Source organism: Ylistrum balloti, unplaced genomic scaffold (genome assembly GCF_031769215.1).
Source record: "Ylistrum balloti isolate Yb309-2 unplaced genomic scaffold, AGI_CSIRO_Ybal_v1 Utg370284, whole genome shotgun sequence".
Classification (NCBI taxonomy): domain Eukaryota; kingdom Metazoa; phylum Mollusca; class Bivalvia; order Pectinida; family Pectinidae; genus Ylistrum; species Ylistrum balloti.
This window is the reverse complement of record NW_026782217.1, coordinates 41414-48871: the sequence shown is the minus strand read 5'-3', so window position 1 is coordinate 48871 and position 7458 is coordinate 41414.

Below are 7458 nucleotides of genomic sequence, written 5' to 3'. Positions count from 1 at the left end.
GTTTCGGTGTCCGTATGTATGCATTTTGTCTATCCCGGAATGGAAGAACGTGCAAAAGACACAACTGAGTGAAAATCACCTTTTATTATAAATTTTAAAAAAATACAGTAGAGGCAAACAATGTACCATACTACTGTTTCGTCCTTATAAATAGTCGGTGATGCTAAGGACCAACATTTTAAACGTAGGTGGCGAATGAGGAAAAATCAAAGTGATCGAAAGAAATGTCAATATCTAGATGAGGAGGTGACTGTCTCCGGACCTGCATGGTTCTCTGGGGGATTTTCTATGAAGTTACAGTGTACATTATATCCACGCTAAGAAAGAAAGCTGCATTATCATTGACTACTTTTTGTAGTGTCATCCAGTACAATACAACACACACACTAGTTTATTGTTCACACGCATGTCTTCATCACGGTTGATCATGCAATTAAATCTGTACCTCGCTTACATGTGATGTACAACTGCTTAAAGCACAATCGTGATATAGGGTACATAAATAGGGATCCCTGTAAGGGAAGCCCTCTCCTTTATATAATACCTGTGTGGGTGCTGAGTTTCATTATTTGTATAAATCGTGAGCGTAAGCCTGCATTGATGTGAGGTAAACAAATTTTAACTCAAGATAAAACTTATCAGCACAGTACTCGTTATCATCATGTTGTAAAACAAAGAGTATGTATTAATAAAAAAAAAAGACAGGAAAAGAGCAAATTGAAAGACAAATGAATTACAGGGCACGGATAGGGTTTTCATTTCATCTGTAACATTAAGAAAATAATCTTAGGAATGTTTATTTTTGCGTGACTTTGCGAGCAAAATAAAAAAAAATACTGCTTGACAAGTTTCATAAAATTCCGTATGAAATGAAACGAGTTCACACGTTAACAAGATTAATATGTGATAGATAATTATGGCACATGTATGTTCACCACTTTGACCTCACAATGTCATTTGCAAATGTGCCATTTCATCATCATATTCGTCACATTATACTATATTAGATGTGCAGGAGGAAACACGCAACATTGTCGTATACGTCTTAAAAGTCTTAAAAGTAACTTTTGTGTAAGTAATAATTAATCAAGGAATTGTGAATTTTAGGGTCCTGAAACGCAAATGTAGTGTTTTAATTAATTTATGTGGCAATACACATCATTCGATCCAGTTTTTCTATACAGACAATCTGTCTGCATCACATTTTGGTTTTGACATCTGAATTCCTTTGACGCCACAACTTGAAACAAACGTATCATCCTGTCACCTTTACATAATCAATTATCTCGGAGTTATCCCACTTAGGTTTTCCTATTTATCGTTTTCTTTTATTTGACTTTTAAATCTGGTCTTTTTGAATCAAAGACATTTTAAAAACAAAGCTAATGTCTTCAAGTGTTTCCGCTTACTTTTTCTATTTTGATTTTAAGTTAAGTTTATTGACATATATGATGTGCCTATATTAATATTTTTTTGTGGAAAGATCTGTTGATAATATTGGGTGGGGATTATAAAAGTTACCAATTTTCGAATTATTGAGTAAACCTAATCATTCGTTTACATATCCACTTATGCACTGAAATGGTGAAGGTGGTTGGGGAGATGAAAAGTTAACTAACGTGATGGATATTATTCAATTGCACAATTCCTATAAAAGAGTTACTACATGTATAATGATTCCCAAGTGATTTGTACATAATTTATTTACTGGTGATTATTCTGGGTGTTAAATAAGTTTTGGTCATATTGATGACATCATGATTGTTTTGAGAATTAAATTAAACTACAATAGAGCTATCTCTGATACTAGATATACTTTTAAATGTGTTTGTATAAACTGATACAAGTTTCTTTTCACTTCTCTCTGTATCTCTTCTCTATTCTTCATATCTGTTAACTATTTCTTGAGATGTGGAATATCTTATCGGTATAATGCTGATATAAATGGACGATATTAAAATGAGTGAAAAGAATTCATACAACATCTAGAAAATCAGGAAAACATAGAATTAAATGAAATCGATAGGACAGAGAAAGAACTAACAACTATTCGTCTTCGTAAATGAAACGGAAGTATCATAATGTCAAGAGCTGAGTGGATAGAGAAGGGGAAAACCTACTAGTTACATTTCCAACCTAGAAAATAGAAATTTCACATAAAAAAAAATAATCCAAAAAACATAAAAAAGATTATGAAACAATGACTACTAAACAAGATAAAATTTTAGAGAATACCAAGGAGTTTTATGAAAGTCTATATCAAGATAATGAAAACTTGACATTGATCTTGAAACGTATCTTAATTTTAGTGGCACTGAGCATTCTAAAGATATCGTCCCACACTGGTTGGGGAGCTGATAGAAAATTTTTGCTTTATAGAGCTTTTATTATATATTAGATAGGTTCCGTTATGTATTGTCTGCTAGACATTCATATCTCAAAGCATTGCTCACCGTTCATCACCAGGGTCTTAGGCTCGTTCTCGGAGCTTTAAAAACCACACCTATTGCAAGTCTCTATGTAGAGGCTAACGAACCATCACCATAGAGCGGTCAAAATAGATTGGCTTTCATAACTCAATTCAGTTAAAATAAAATACTCCAAGTCATGCCTTTCCACTCGTATTTAACCCACAATATAAATTATTGTTTCAAAAGCAATCATTTCATCATCTGGTTTGCGGATTTCCGCTCTTTTACAAAACGCAAATATTGATATTGACCAAATTCAGTTATTCGTAACGATAGAAATTCCTTCATGGCTCTTGAATTTACATGAAGTTGACTTTTCATATCACGAAGTGGCTAAATCAGACACTGACCTTTACACCTTACGTTCATCGTTCTCAAAATTGCAGCCAAAAAGAATATATTTTTCTACATTTATACGGTGCCGATGGTAAACTGTATTCCGTAAAACCTATCATCAGTGAATGGTCTCCATACTATAGAGACAACCATCGAGACGAAGTTATCCTTGCCCGTCTTCGGATGAGCCATACTTACCTTATGTATTCATATATATTGAAAGGCGAAGATAATTCTCGGTGCATAGCATGTGATAAGCCATTCACCGTTAAACATTTTTATTACACTGTATTGACCTTCTGTCTTCTCGAGACATTTATTACCGTAACGTTATAAGTCTAAAGACCCATTTTGAAACTGTTCAGATTTATAAAATCTGAAAGATATTGGTCTATATTATAGAATATGACATACTATTTTAATCGTCTTTAATTGTCTTTTACATTTGAGTTCGTTCACCGGTTTGCCCTAATGACCTGATTTGAGTTGTGTGTCACTCTTTTTGTGTATGTAACGGTACTTATAATAATACAAGATTTGAACATTCCTTTGCAGAAATAACGATAATAATATTTAGATGGCCACCTGATAGTCATTTTGTTTTTCTGATCAGACCCAAAATCAAACAGGCACAACAAGGGACCAGTGGATACCTTCATATGAAATCTGATAAAGATCCATTCAGCTCTTCTCAAGAAATAGAGATAAAATGCTTTCTTGGTCAAAATCCAAGATGGTAGCCTATGCTTTTTTTCGATCAGTGCCAAAACCAAACGAGCACAACAAATGAACAAGGGGTAGATATATATTGAATTTGTAAAGATCCATAAAGTCCTTTTCAAGAAATAGCGATAACAAGAACTGTTTATGGACGGGCAATGGACCATGAACGAATGGCGATTTGAATAGCCCACCATCTGATGATATTGCGCTAAAGATAAGATCATTTGATAGGGTTAACTAGTTTGTGCTATCTTTTTTGACGAAATGGTGAACTCTGTCGTGCACCCATGGTTTGAGGCTCTAAGTATGTCATATCACAGGCCCAAGGGACCTTTTGGATTTTTTTTATGGTTGTCTATTAAGGTATTATAACTAACACCCAGGTAAGATTATATTGGTTCGTGGGCAAAACTATATTGTGACTGAAAAAAGGCAATACCCAATGTGGAACCATGGTAAAGAAGATAGGCCCAAGAAGTTGTTGAGGTCATAGTGACCTACATCTTATGGAAATGGTATGTTCTACCCAAGACGTACACAAGTCATGAAAACGTAACCGGAGAGATGATATGCTCGAGGGAAGTATCATTTTTGAAGGCAAACTCAAAGGTCAAAAGAAGTTGGCATACAAAATTTGGTATGCAACACAGCGCTTCCCCTCGACCAATCTACATGTTGTGTATGATGACTTAATCTGCACTAAAGATGGAAAGTTAGAGACAAATCCAATGACCACTTTCTAATTCGTGAGATAACTGTAATATATCAATATTCTCACGTGTCTTAATATAAAGACGTACATTTCTGTAAGTTCATTTTTACAGATAAACCTGTTGGTTTCCAAAGACATGGATATCGAATATCTGAAAAAAAATGGTGAAGAACTGACGAAAGGCGATAAAGACGTACCTATAGAGGTAGCACTTAAAGGAAAATCGACCATATATAAGTTATTAGTTCAATTGTGTATTATATCATGGTACTTATTTGTTATCACAAGTAATAGCTTGTTCGGAAGGATATTGAAATGATTCTACATTGAATTATTTTAGAGTCTGTTATTTGTTACACATGTCTATACTTTGCTGCCCATTTGCCTCCGCTATGCCGAAGGTTTACTCCAAACCTGATTGACGCTTCGTAAAAAACAAAGATGAAGATGTTTAAATCGTGTTTATTAGGTTTGACAGAGATGAAACCGCCTTCAACAACCATTGCCAAGAAATACCATGGTATGAAGTGCCAATTAAAATCGCACAGACGGCTAAGGTTGGTACTGAATGATGACTAGATGTGAGGATAAGTTGTAGCTACATATAAGTCTCATACTATTGAGAGGAAATGAAGTTCCGTAATATCAAAATGATGCAAAATTACGCATTGTCAATTTGTTAACCAAGAACTCCTACATTACAAATTACCATCAATATTATCATATGCACGTGTAATACGAAATCCCTAGGGCCGCCAGAAATACTACGCCTACCGCAATACCCAATACATATCTTTTGTTATTTCGTAATGACAAGATATGCATTGTGACGTCACCAGAGAGAGATATAGCGAACATAACCAATCTAGATCTTTTATCATATTATTTTCACGAATATTTGCAAAAGTTAGAAGACATGTGATAAAGATAATCTAACATTATTTTCCACTTCCAAATTTGTCACAAATTTCTTGTTTCCCCTCATTTAGGATACTTAATATAATTATCATTTTCATTATTTGGTCATTCAAATAAAGACATTTGAGGAATGTTTCTATATTTTTAAAGGACGAGGTCAAAAACTTGCCCTTCATCCAACGATACTTCAGACCAAATTTAGACAACAAATATCTATCCGTACAGAAGTATAATTCCAATTTAATCAAAACAAATATCCAAATCGATTTATGTCTATTATTTTATTAGCTTACCTGGCCAAAAGGGGAATGGGAACATTCTATAAATGGAGTTGCCATGCTCCCATGGGCCTGAGTGGAGGGGCCCAAAGAATATTTGGCAAGTCCTTTAAAATCCTTCTCCTTAGGAATAATGGTATTCTACCTAAGTTTGGTCAGAAGCTTCTATTGGTGAATCTTGCAACTTGGGAGGGGGGGGTGTCATGAGGGGCGGGGCCCAATAGAGGAAATAGTTCAAATTATTTAAAATCCTACTCCTCCTGTAGGAATGATTTGCTTTTGTCCAAATTTGGTCTGAATCATGTTTAGGTGAAGAGGAATAAGTTTTGTATAAACTATGAGTCTCATCCCCTGTGGCCTAAGAAGGAGGTGGGGGTTCCAATATTGGAAATAGAGTAAATTCGTTAAAATCCTATTCCTCCTGTAAGAATGATTGGATTTTGCCCAGATTTGTTGTCAACTGGAATCAGAAAGTGGAAACAGGATTTTGACTTTGATACAAAAGGATGGGCTAAAATATTTAGAGCTCCTCTTTTAGTTACTAATTGTTAAAAACTACAGTGATTCCAATTTAGAGTTAAACAATATGAGACAATAGTTCGTTTATGGGAATGTCAAGAGGTTGAAATTTTACTTCAGAGATTTGAAACTCTTCTCAACTAATTACTCATTCTGTTTACTATTAACAAGGATTCATTTCTTTTTGGAATAGTAACACAATATTGTAATAATGTGGATGAAATTTCACTTCTTATCAAACATTATATCTACAAAACTAGATGCCTCAGCCAATCCCTAAACCTCAATGCACTTATCAATGTTATAAAAGATCATTTCCTGATTCAATAATTTGTAAATAACCGTAAAAGTGAGCTAATTAAAGGATATTTTGAAAAAGGTTGGAGAAAATGGAAACCTCTTGGAATTAAAATGATTTAATCCAAAAAGTATATATATATATATTTTTAATGTTTTTATTATTATTATCAATATTAGCATTATTAATTTATCCTTATATAAATATCTCTACTTTATGATTTTGATTCTAGTTGACAACTTTGAATACTTCAACCCTGGTTTCTCCCAGTTAGCTCACTGTTTTGCAGTTATATTTATATACCATGAAACCATGCCTCTATGATCTTGTATCTTCTTTCTCTTCCCCTTTCTATACTTTTCTCCACCTTTTTCTAAAATGTGAGTACATGTATTTATGATGTGTATTTGTATATTTGTGAAGGTGTGTAAGTGTGTGGATGTGTGTGCAAAATGAGTGACAGCTATTGACATTATGGATGTGTATAATTTTGAAATGAAAATGAGGTAATCATACATACAGGTAATTACATACCAGTATGAATGAGTGGATTGATGATGATGATGATGATGATGATGATGATGATGATAACGACGACGACGACCACGATGATGATGATCTGGATGACTTGTTTATGGATAGAACATTTTTGTATTCCTGTAATGGTGATGATGATGATGAAGCACGTTACAAATCCTCATGTATGTATATTATGTTGCGTGTGAAAGCCAGTGTGTGTGCTGTCCGGTCTTTATGTAATGAACAAATTAACTTGAAAAACAAATTAACTTAAAAAACCCATTAACATGGTATCATTGTTGTCTTGCTTGGTTATCTTTGTTAAATGAATTAATAATAACTCCATACCAAAACATGTAATATATTTCAACATCCCTAACTAAACAAATGTTAAATGTTTCAGTTAAACATTGTGATGTTTCAATATTCAATTATACATGTTTGTGATACCAATTAAAATTAAAGATAAAAAAGAAATTTGGAAATTTGAATAATTCTAAAATCATGTGAGGGCCATAATGAGTAAATTTATATATTTTCTTAATTAAAATCACCATGAAAATTCCTGTTTAGAAATTTCATCAATGCTTACATTGTACATTCGAGAGCAAGAAGAGTAGAACTTTGTACATACTATTTGTACAAAATAACTTATAAGAGGTAAAAACAACCATGAACAATGTA